The 13,051-nt window shown below is 32.2% G+C and overlaps 1 protein-coding gene across 1 annotated transcript in view; it reads left to right on the forward strand.

Annotated features, from left to right (window-relative positions):
- Positions 1-1,419: 1,419 nt before the first annotated feature.
- The window catches only part of LOC145263046 (uncharacterized), a 29,671-nt gene continuing 18,039 nt past the window's right edge, over positions 1,420-13,051 (forward strand). The window contains exon 1 of the mRNA XM_080119873.1: positions 1,420-1,770. The gene's annotated coding sequence lies outside the window, so the exon portion shown is untranslated. The remainder of the gene's footprint in view (positions 1,771-13,051) is intronic.

Below are 13,051 nucleotides of genomic sequence, written 5' to 3' on the forward strand. Positions count from 1 at the left end.
CGACTTTTAATTATCTCACTCGAACACTACCCAACTTTCTTCAACCTACACCAAACGGTAAAGATCAGTGGTTCCCAACCACTGTGCCGCGGCACCTAAATGTTCCGCGAAATGATTACTGGTGTGCCGTGAAGAGATAAGAAGTAGAAGTTATTTAATTTCATTTCGTTTTATAAAACAGTTCAGTTATCAATTTTGATGACACCGTTCAATTCCAAATCTAAATGAAAAAGACATCTAAATCTTGTTGCAATTCTAATCTTCGTACTTATGTAAACTAAACAATATGTAAAAAAAAAAGTGAAAGACTTAAAAATATTGAAGAATTAAGTGTATGTCTCTCACAAATTCAACCACATATTGCAGCACTCAGTAGTTAAAAAAAACACCAGCCACAACTGCCACACTGACAATCACCATTATTATACTATACTTGATATTTAATGCAGCATTTATGGGAATAAAAATTCTCCATATATAATCATCTGTTTTTAATTATTTTATTGCAAAAAGGCTTTATGAATAGAATATACAGGGTGGAGCAACAAATTATATTAATATTCCAAATAAGCATGTTGCTCTGACCTATCTTGTATTTATATATTTTTTTTATAGATTTGCTGCGAAAATTAACAAAACTCATATAGTGTACGGCCATGTACAAAAGGTTGGGAACCATTGGCATAGATAGTTGAATAAACGTTTTTGTTGTTGTTATATAAAAAAGGTTTTATTTTTATTTTTTTCTTGTGGCCGTTTTTGTTACTTACTAATAATATAAAGACTTGGGTCCTGCCCTTATAATAGAAGAAGAGACAGAAACAAAAACAGACAATTAAAAGAGACGTAGTGTGTATGTGTGTGTGTGTGTGTGTGTGTGTGTGTGTGTGTGTGTGTGAAAGAGAGAGAGAGAGAGAGAGAGAGAGAGGGGTGGGTGGGTGGGTGTAGGAGACATTCATTAAGGCTAAAATCAAATTATAGTTTCAGGAGGTCATTCTCCCAGGTATTATCTCCTTTTTAGAGGGGGCTTAGATTATTGTCTGTTGAGGGAGTCGTTGTCATTCGTAATGAAAAAAGCAAGAGAGAGAGAGAGAGAGAGAGAGAGAGAGAGAGAGAGAGAGAGAGAGAGAGAGAGAGAGTGTCTTTAAGGCTAAAATCAAAGTGTAATATCAGTATAGTGCCAGGAGAACATTCTCCCTGGTATTATCTTCTCTTTTGGGAGGGATTTGGCTGTCCGTTGAGTAAAAGCACCGTCGTTTGTGATGGAGAGAGAGAGAGAGAGAGAGAGAGAGAGAGAGAGAGAGAGAGAGAGAGAGAGAAAGAGAGAGAGAGACAGACAGACAGACAGACAGGAGAGGAAGAGAGATAGAGGAGGATGCGGATGAGGTCGAAAGTACGTGGCATTGAGAGGCTTCTCTTGTCTACCACGTGATCGCCCCCGCCCGAAGCAGCAGTTGTTTTGGGTCGCTCAACTCACCCACACACACATTGCTTTTTCGAAGTGTCGCACTTGTGTTCGACGCAGAAGGGATTGAGTTCTCATACCTCGCGCGGGTCGGCAGGACCGTAGTTTCAAATATACGCAAACTTGTATATTTACTTTTTTTTTGTCTTTGCTTCCCGCAACAAACAACAGAGCGAGAGGAAAAGAGAGAGCCAGACTAAACAGAAATAGATCCAGCCAGCACCAACCCAAAAATTCTTAAAGTTTCTTTCTTGCTTGGATGTTATTGTGAAGCACAAAAACAAAACAAAAAAAAAAGTTTCAAAGTAAGTATAAACTTATATACATCGTGAAGTTGAATAAAAAATAGAGAAAGCTGTTAATTTTCAGTTCTTATTTAGAAGTCGACTTAACTTTATAAATATATAAACATCTTTATGATGTACGTATACAGAACAACAAATATGCCTGATTCCAAAAGTCCCGTAAATTGATCAAGTAGTTTTTTTTTTATAAATAGAAAATCATTTTGTACGATTTTAAGTAACTTTTATCCATTACAACTCTGATTTTAGTTCGAATTAAGTTGTCTCTCTATTTATTAACATTGGTAGGTCAAAAACAGCGTTTCGAATTATTACGAATAATAAAATATGATTTTCTTAGTTTAAAAAGAACTACTTGATCAATTTTCGTGATTTTTGGAATATGTCGTCTTAGTTCTATTACCGGTAACGTACATCATAAAGATTTCTCTATATTCTCTGCATTTTTTAATAAGTCGAATTTTAAATAAGAACCGAAATCTGGGTATAGAATTTTTAAGTTTCGCAAAATTGTTTTTCGGAGTTCCATTGTACCTATTTACTATGCCTCCCCACGGGACAGAGTTAGACACCAGGGTCGTTTTTAACGTGGAGAAAAGGTACAAAAATAAAAAATTGTCTCAGTTGTGAAGGACTGATCCTCCACCGAAAGAAAACAAGAAATGGAAGTGCACTAAGTGCAGTATCTGAACAACAGATACTGCACTTTGATCTTGACCAAAAGGCCAAATTATCTTAACATTTTAAACTAAATATCGTTAGACTAAAAACAACAACAACAACAACAACAACAACTAAGGAACGAATGTGTCTTGTGGTATTGAGGACAGAAATTATTTTAAAGCAAATATTGGGAAATTATTAGTGAATTCATTTTGGCTTCAGTTTAGACACAAATTTGTGACCTATTTGCGTAACAAAATAAGTGCTTGTTCAGAATCCTCCCATATGAAATAAATAAATAAAAATCTGTATGAGGTACGGAATCGTAAAGGGATGAAAATATCATACACTAAAAATTACGTAAATTGATCAAGTAGTTTTATTTAAAAATATTAATTTTTAAAAGCGAATTCGAGTTTTTCTAATGTTCTCCTCCACCTGTTAAGAATAGCATTCTACAATCTGGAGTTATCTTCCATTGTTTCTTCAAACTGTTTTCAAGATGATGTCGCGAGATCGTCGCTCGTAGTTTAGCTGTAAAATTTAATTTTCTCATTAAAAAGAAAAACTACTTTATCAATTTACGTGATTTTTGGTGTATGATATTTTCTTTCTTTCACAGTTACGTACATCATGCAGATTTTTCTTTATTTTTCATTGTTTATTTTTTGTTTGTTTCATGTTTTTTGTTTTCATATAGGAAGGATTCTGGACAAGCACCTCGAAATAATATTTAATAAAAGTTATACACATTTTAATTTTCGTAATTATCCATGGTGAATGATGTGTGAAAGTGTTGGACTTCTTGTTTATTAACTCCGGACTTCTTAATACTTTACTCACAACTAATAATTATGGGACTTCAAATTATAATAATTTTGGTAAATGTCATTTCTTATGTTATTGTTGATGGCCATCTTGATACGTACGAGCACGCGTTCGTGCGTGTACTGTAAAAGCAACCCCGAGAAACTACGCCCAAGCGCGCGTGTACCTAGATAGCTACCAGCAATAACATGAGAAATGACATTCCTTAATATCCGGAAAACTAATTATATGCGGAAAATTTAAATGCGATATTCGTTTTCAGCATACACGAAACCCCTCAAGTCGTCATTTACAAGGAAAATATTAAGGTGGCAATCAGGTAAAAATTTACCATAATTTTTATTAAATATTTTTTTGTTGTTCGCAGTTTAACCTAATTAAAAAAGGAAATACCGAAACATTTTTATGATGTACGTAACCGTCACAGAACGAAAAATGTCATATCAGGGAAATTGATCAAGTATTTTTTATATACAGAGAATTTTTTAAACGATTTTTAGCTACCTTAGTAGTAAATAGTATCCATTACAAGGGTGATTTTGATATCGGTAGTTCGAATTGAGTTGTCTTCCTTTATTTTAAACAACATGGCGGATCCTAAATAAATTCTCGCTTAAACATAAAATTTGAATCTTTAATTAAACAAAAAACTACTTCATCAATTTATGTTACTTTTTAAATATGAAATTTCCGGTCTTCACAGGTACATAAAATGTAAATACATTTATGCAGGCTTTTTTTAGGTTGAATTCTGGACAAGCACCTAAATACGTTTTTACGCAATTAGGTTAGAAACGAGTAAGTAAATCCAAATAAATTGTTTTTTAAGTTTTATTTAATTCAAACCAATTTATATCGACAAAAGTTTTATAAAATTTCGTTCTTATCTAGATTTCGATTTAATTAAGAAAACAAAAATACAAATAAATCTTCTCACGAAACGATGTATATGCCAAAAATCATGTAAATTGATCAAGTAGTTTTTTTTAACTAAGAAAATCAAAATTTACTATATTGACGATTTAATAGTACATTTCATACAAAGCTGATTTTTATCTCGTTAGTTCGAATTGAGTTGTCTCCCATTATTTATAAACTATTTATAAAAGATGGTGGATCAAAAATATCGTTTCGCTTTATACTGTAATAAAATTTTATTTTCTCAGTTAAAATAACTACTTGATCAATTTAGGTGATTTTTGGAGTATTATATATTTGTTCAGTAGAAGTACCGAAAGGGGGCGACTTTAACATAAACTAAAAAATGCAGAAGTATATAGAAAATAAAATAAAAATTTGTTTCTTCTAAGAAAGAAACTTCCAATTTTTCCGATTCCCGATCCCGATTAACCATTCCGACACTAAATTCACGTGAACTTCTTCTTTTATTTTGAACGAAATAATTGTTTCTTTCTTTGATATGCAAGGAGAGCGTGAGAAAAGTGGTGCCATTCTTTGGTTCAAACGCACAGCTGAAGCATAATACTTGACTTTTTTCTTTTAAACTTTGTTTCAGGTCAACAATGACTTTCTATTAGTCAATTAAAAAAAACCCCAAAAAACTTCAAAATTATATTCGAAACTTGAATAATCGTAAATTAAATACATGTCAGCCATTGTTAAACATTAATATGAGATAAAATTAACTTGTATTTATTCTGATACTTCGAAATTCGAAAGTGAAGCCTTTAAATTGTCAAATAGAAAGTAATTTCTGGTTTCGGTGCTAATGCACTTACTGATCCGCGCTATTTTTTAAATCGTATTTCCAAGTTTAATCAAAGTTTTATGATATGTTCTTTTATTCAATTGTAAGGTTAAAGTACAAAATAGGTACAAAACACCCTCCCCATGTTAAGAATTTTTTTTTTTTTTAAATAATAACGTTATTATTTCAGCACGGATCATGAAGTGCATGAGTACCCTGGTTTCAATTGAAGTTTAAAGAAAAAAATATTTAAAAACAAATGATTTAAATATTTTATTTTACAAATCTTAACCTTTACTCTCATCAAACGGCCCTGTCGGTGGGACATTAGAATACACCGACTGCCCCCCTGCAGAGGGTAAAAGTCCCTCAATGGGGGTCCTGGATATGACCTTAAACTGTATCCAGTGATGAGGCCCCAGCTTGTGGGCTTTGGGGAGTGTGGAGCTACCCTTTAATTACCATTGCTCCCAGGTCCACTCTGACCCAGAGTGGTAGTACCTGTTAGGGTCCCAACTATGGGTTAACAAAAACAACCAACCAACCAATCAACTCTCACCAAAAGGAGTCCTACCGATACGAATCTTCCTATTTGCGATTTACGGAACAGACCGGATCGTGCTGAAATAATAATGCTATTATTTAAAAACCCGTTCTTAAAATGGGAAGGATGGATGCGTTGACTATTCTGTATTTTCACCTAATAATTGTATAAACAAGATACCTTGAAAATTGAATTAAACTTGAAAATCGTACTTAATAAAAGTAGCACGGTTCGTAAATTGCAGAAGTACCTCAAAACTATTGTCCTGAAAGTTATATGAAAAAAAAAAAATACTTGGTTTGTTTACAATCCAGGGACGTACGAAAAAGTGGTAAAACGTATATATAACAAATAAATGTTACCAAAGGCAAGACAAGTTACTTTTTTAACTAGAGTAGATAAGGCTTTAGTGTTTTTACATATTTTAAATGTTTATGCGGTTCACAAAACAAGTAGTGTCAAACGTTACGCGAGAACAAGAAAAATGGCTGCGAAGTCTCTAACACATTAAAAACTTAAACAGCCAGGTAGAACAGTAATTTCTCTTGGTTTTGATAACATTTATTTGTTAAATATTTGTTTTTGACTATGTTTTCGAACCTCTGTGAATTGTAACACAAACCCAAAATATTGTATTTTCAATTCACGAGAAAAAAAAGATTCTGTGCAGAAAGATAATTGGCCATAGTTCACAATCACTCAGCCATGAAAAAGGCAGATTCTTTTTTATAGAGTAAATTATCCTATTTTTATAGGGGTTAATTTAATGGTCATACATTCCTACCGTCTAGACTATTTAATTTTCATGCTTCGATTCTTGGAGTATTTTTTCCCTTTTAATGGCAAGTTCTAATTCTGGAAACCATGGAGTTTCTTTTCTGTTTCTTTACAAACACGAAATGAACATTTAACTTAACGGAGCAAACTTGAAACGAATTAGAATTATCTGCAGTTGTAACGCAAACATATGCACACATTCCGTTTTTAAATGCTATGCCAACGTTAAAAACTAAATCTTATTGATGAATTATGTCAAAAAGCAAATCAGTTCGGTGAATTATGTCAGAAACAAACCAGTTCGGTGAATTATGTCAGAAACAAACCTTTTCGATGAATTGTGTCAAAAACTAAACCTTGCCGATGAATTATGTCAAAAGATAATATTTTCGATTAATTATGTTAAAAACAAATCTTTTTGATTAGTTATGTCAAAGCCGGTTGTGTTCGAAAGGTTATATTTGAAAGCCGGTTTCTTCGAACGAGTTATATCCAACACGATTCTGTTCGATAAGCCATATTTTAAAAAATGTGATATTGTAAATGTAGTTTTAAGTATTTTTTAAAATACAAAATAAAAAAATAGTTATCAAAATTAAGTACGATTTTTTTCGAGTTTATGACAACTAGAATACTCAGGTCAAACACTGGTCTATTTTAACGCCATAAACAATGCTCTTTTCTCATCCCAATTTTACTGTAAATAAATTCACTATCATTTATATGAGAAGTCTAAATGTATTGCATGAAAATATGTAATTAGGAAAAGAAATTAGGCCAAAGAGTTTGTGAAACTTGGGCTCTGTCTGTTGTTTTTTTTAATCGATGCTAATCAAATTCATTGAACCATGTACGCCTCAAATAAAGATGTATTTATCCCACCCACAATTATCAAAGACTACATTTACGCATTCCGGCATATTTCTCGAGACAATTCATTGTTGCATTACTAATCCTGTGTTCCTGTGTTGCGGTGATTGATGATTTGGCATCCCCGACGAAATATCTTCCAAACAGATATTTTAACTGGAGAAATTTATCACATTCTTAGATGATGATGATGATGATGATGATTAGTAATAATAATAATAATAATAAGCAGTAGTAGTAGTAGTGTTTTAAGTAATTTGGCGTAAGAGTGATATTTTTCTATAAAAATGTTTATTTACTATTAAGATTGTTTCATATAAAAAACAAAAGTTAACACTTACAAGAAATAAAAATGACACATTTATTAAATAAAAGTAAGAATTGTTTATATTGTTCCACTTATTTTCATAAAATGTTAATAATGAATAATAAAAAAATGATATTATAATATTACATATTATAATACAAAACATCTGTTGGGGGATGTTTCGTCGGGGACGCCGAATCATCTATTACCGTTTAGAAAACTGAGGAAGCAATGCAACAATGAAATGCCTCGAGAAATATGCCGGAATGCCCACATTTACTCTATGGTTTCCTTCTCCCGCCGATGATGGTGTAACAGTTTATTTTTATAATTGTGATTCCTAAAAAAAGGTCAGCGAAAATGTAAAACCCAGCATAAAAAATCGGAATCAGATTAGTAAATCCCCACAAGCCTAACAATTAAACGAAGACGACGTAGAATAAATGTCTTAACGTGACGTAATGACCTGTAATACAAGCGAGGCCGCGGATCATAAATGGTTGTAGGCAGTTTTTAAGTAAAGAATATTTGGTAAAATTTACATAAAAATCCCCGACATCCTTGGTGGTCCGTCTGTTCCCCTCCCCCCCTGGCTAATGTACTGACATCAAGCTGGGCGGTCTCAAGTTTGGACGGGGAATTTCTATTTCGGAATGTATTGCAGAGTTTAGTAGTTTTGCAGATGAGAAAAGCCATTATTGAAATCTTGTGGTTTTAAAAATGTGTTAAAAGGCGAAATGAGTTTTATAATTAGTTTTATTATAACAATACTAGCGAATCTTATCGACAAGAAATCTGGGTAACTACAAATTAATACTTGTGAAAACAAAAGAGGTTCTCTTATTACAGAAAGATACTAAATTGAATGTAAATTTAGCATGCTATGTAATAGAAAAATGGTCTCAAATCCACGGTCTACTTTTCTTTCATTTCAATAATATAATCAACTTTAAGAAATCAGTAAAACTTGATGAGAACGCTTTGTTTTACGGTTGTTTTTAAAATGGAACGGAAATTTAAATTTCGTTCCGTTTTAATTCTTTTTTTTTTTTAAATTGCACCCCCCCAAAAAAAATCGAAATTAACCGAAACAATAACATTCAACAATCGTACTTTTTATATATAAAAAGACGAAAGATATTTTTTATAAAAATAAAATTTTATTAACAAAAACGAAATAATTTAATTTTTAAACGAAAAAAACTCAATTTGGTTTACCTTTTTGGCATTTTTTTACACGAGTCCAACTCACCGTTCCACATTGGAAATGTCGACTCTTATAAGTTTTTGGGTATACTTATAACGAATAAGCACCCTCAAACTCCTCATGTTAAGAACGGCTTTCGTAATAGACACTCCCAACATTTTTATGTTAATAACGGCTTTCGAAAGAGACACCCCCAACCTTGTCAGCATACTCGAAAACCTACAAAAGTTGACATGTCGAATGTGGACGTCATGTAAAAATATACCGAATTTAAACCGGAACAAAATTTAAATTTCTGTTCCATTTTTAAAACAACCGTAAAACAGAGCGTTCTCCGCAAGTTTTACCAACAAATCTAACGTTCACCAAAACTAAAGGATTTTTTTTCCAATCTCCAAATCCAAATAAATGAAAAATAAAAAAGCAATTTATCTTCTTGTAAATTTATTATAACTAGCGGGACCTGTGAAAATTCCACAGTGGACTCTTCCATGGGTAATATAGTGATGTCGGCATTCTGTGAATTTTCAGCGTAAATGAATACGCTCTAATATTATTGTAAATCTTTTGTTAAAACTGCAAAAGTATTTAAATAAGTAAACAGGGATGCCCGGTGTAGCCCGGTCGTAAAATGCGCTTGAATATGATATTTTAATTCATACAAGCGTCGTATATATTATTATAGAGTCAATTTTCTATCAAATCTTAAAAATTCTAAAGTTGTAAGTTCAAAAATAATAAAGTATATCCATACGACTTGAGTGCATCGATTTGAATCGAAACCGAAACCAAAACATATAAAGGATATATATATATATATATATATATATATATATATATATATATATATATATATATACATATTTACTACAGAATAAAATTATCCAACAATCAGCTGGTATGGAAACCTGTGATTATAAGATTTACAAGATATTACTGGCAGTAATATTCTATAAGGATTATTCCACCTGTATATCTTTGATATATATATATATATATATATATATATATATATATATATATATATATATATATATATATAACTTGAGTTCCTTCAGCTATAATCGAAACCGAAACTAAAACTTATGAAAAATTCTTGGTAAAATTATTTATTACAAGAAATGGAAGGTCATAACAATTAAACGACAGTCACTCGGAAGAAAAAAGATGTAAGCGTGACACAACAAATGATACACACGCTATCGTATTAATATATAGATTAATCTACCTGAAGAGAGAAAAGGCAGACTGGATTTGATGCCATTTTTTGATTATGTGCAGTTTCCGCGTCCGAAATGAACCTTTAATTTTGGTACCATAAATCAGTTTATCTGATAAAATCCCAAATATCAATATGACAGTCTGTGCTATCGGATGCAACTTCGCAAATCAGCAACATGCTTTGTTTGTCTGTTATAATAAATATAGTGTTTGTCACTATGTCAAGATTACGATAATAATATTGTCTCAGTCAACATGTAACACTTACATTATAAATATCGTTTCTGTCAGTATGTCACATTTTCGTAATAAATATTATTTTCGTCAATATGTAACGCTTACCTTATAAATATCGTTTTTGTCAGTATGTCACGCTTATTAGTACATTATTGTCTTCGTCAGTATGTAACGCTTACGTTATAAATATCCTTTTTGTCAGTATGTCACGCTTATTAGTACGTTATAAATATTGTCTTCGTCAGTATGTAACGCTTACGTTATAAATATCGTTTTTGTCAGTATGTCACGCTTATTAGTACGTTATTGTCTTCGTCAATATGTAACGCTTACGTTATAAATATCCTTTTTGTCAGTATGTCACGCTTATTAGTACGTTATAAATATTGTCTTCGTCAGTATGTAACGCTTACGTTATAAATATCGTTTTTGTCACAATGTCACGCTTACATTATAAATATTGATTTTGTTAGTATGTAACTCTTCCGTTATAAATATGATCTTTGTAAGTATGTCACGCTTACGTTATGAATATTGTCTTCGTCAGCATGTCACGCTTACGTTATAAATATCGTCTTCGTCAGTATGTCACACTTATAAATGTCGTCATTGTCGGTATGCCACGCTTATATTATAAATATCACTTTTGTTACTAATTCATTCTTACGTTATAAATATCGTTTTTGTCAGTATGTCACGCTTACATTATAAATATCCTGTTGTCAGCATGTCACGCTTACTCGTACATTATAAATATTGTCTTCATCACTATGTCACGCTTACGTTATAAATATCGTCTTAATCATGATAGCACACTTACGTTATGAATATTGATTTTGTGAGTATGCCAATCTTGCGTTTAAAATATGATCTTCGCCAGTACGTCACGCTTATATTATAAATATCGTCTGCGTCAGTATGTCAAGTTTACGTTAAAAATATGGTCTTCGGTATGTCATGCTTACGTTATAAATACTGTCTGCGTCATTACACCACGCTTACGTTATAAATATCGGTTTAGTTGCAATTCTCAGTCAGATCGTCATGTTACGTTATAAATTACGTTATAAACTAATTAGCTTATACTTACGTTATAAATTAATTCAAATCAATACGTTACGTTATAAACTAATAAAAATTATATATATAATGATACTACACCTCATTTGTAGAATCTCTATTCTAATTATAATAAAATTCCATTACATCCTTTTGTTTTCTAGAAACTGTTTCACATTTAAATCTTAAGCTTAAGGAGTCTTAAGAAGAAACAGAATCTTGCTTAATTGGTATTTAATATATATATATATATATATATATATATATATATATATATATTGGTATATTTAGGCAGCATTTTTTCATTCAAGCAAATATTATTAAATACAACGGAGACATTTTGAAACAAAAAAGACAATACGAAAAATTGAAAAATTAAAAAAAAAGAATTATAAGACAAAATGTCTCCGTTGTATTTAATAATATTTGCTTGAATATATATATATATATATATATATATATATATATATATATATATATATATATATATATATAACCTAGATACCTCAAAAGCATGTGGATCTGATCTCATCCTGTCTGTACTATAAAGAAAATGCTCTGCTGAGGTTGGTCCAGTTCTCTCCAAACACTTCAACAAATACCTTAACGAATCATGCTTTCCTGACTGCTGGAAAACTGCTTCTGTTGTACCAGTTTACAAGAATTCTGGCGAAAGAATTGACCCATTAAATTATCGCTCTATTAGTCCCCTCCCTCTCTTCGCCAAAATATTTTAGTCCATAATTAACCAAGCTCTAGTCACAGTTGCATTTAGGCAAGCCCGTTCTACTGCAGATATTCTAACTATATTTTCTGAACGTATATACCTTGCACTAGATAAAGCAGGAGAGGAATATATCTAAGGCTTTTGACAGGGTATGACACGATGGCCTTCTCATGAAAATCAGTTCCTATGATACTATTGAACGAATACTTAACATAATCAAATCCTTCTTAAATAAGAGAAGAATCCAGGTTGTCCTCGACATTTATACGTCTAAACAATATGAGATAACTGCAGGTGTACATCAGGGATCAATCTTTATTATTCCTGATATTCATAAATGACCTATCTGATAAAATGAGATGGGTATATTTATATCTATTACACGCATGAGGGGAAGACGAATGAACACATCCAATACAATGGCGGAAACCCTAGAGGAAGACCTCCAGTCTGTAGTGAAATGAGGTAAAAAATGGATGGTAACGTTCAATACTGCCAAGACTAAGCTTGTTTCCTTTAATAATTACAAGAAACCTTTTCAACGACGAATAGCTATGGCTACAGAAACATTATCTGAAAGAACTTCATTCAAACTCATCGGTTTAACGTTTACAGGGAACATGAATTAGAACAGATACATCGAAAGCATTACTAAAGCTGCTGCGAAGAAGTTGGCCTCTCTCTACCGTGCTAGAAAGTTATTTACGCCTGAAAATATCCTATACCTCTACAAGGCCACAATTTACCCCTGTATGGAGTATTGTTGTCACATTTGGACTGGTGTATCTGCTACTAGTCTGTCATTCCTGGACAGGGTTCAAAAGAGAGTCGCCAACCTGAAAGGTCCTGAACTGTCATCTAAGCTTCAGCCTCTGTCCCATCGACGAAATGTTGCATTCCTCTGCTTGTTTTACAAGTATTTTAATGGTGAATGCTCGGACAAACTATAAGTCCTTGTACCTCCCCAGCGTAAATACCCCCAACAAACCCGACAAATAGCAAAGTCCCACTCCTAGAGAGATCCCTAGATGTAAGAAAGCCTTCTACCTTTATAGTTTCTTCCCCAGAACTGCTGGACTTTCGAATTCCCTTCCGGTTTTCTGCTTCCTTGACTGTACTGACATGCAGAAGTT

This window comes from Euprymna scolopes, chromosome 38 (assembly GCF_053919585.1).
Source record: "Euprymna scolopes isolate OS-2025 chromosome 38, ASM5391958v1, whole genome shotgun sequence".
In the NCBI taxonomy this organism is placed as follows: Eukaryota; Metazoa; Mollusca; class Cephalopoda; order Sepiida; family Sepiolidae; genus Euprymna; species Euprymna scolopes.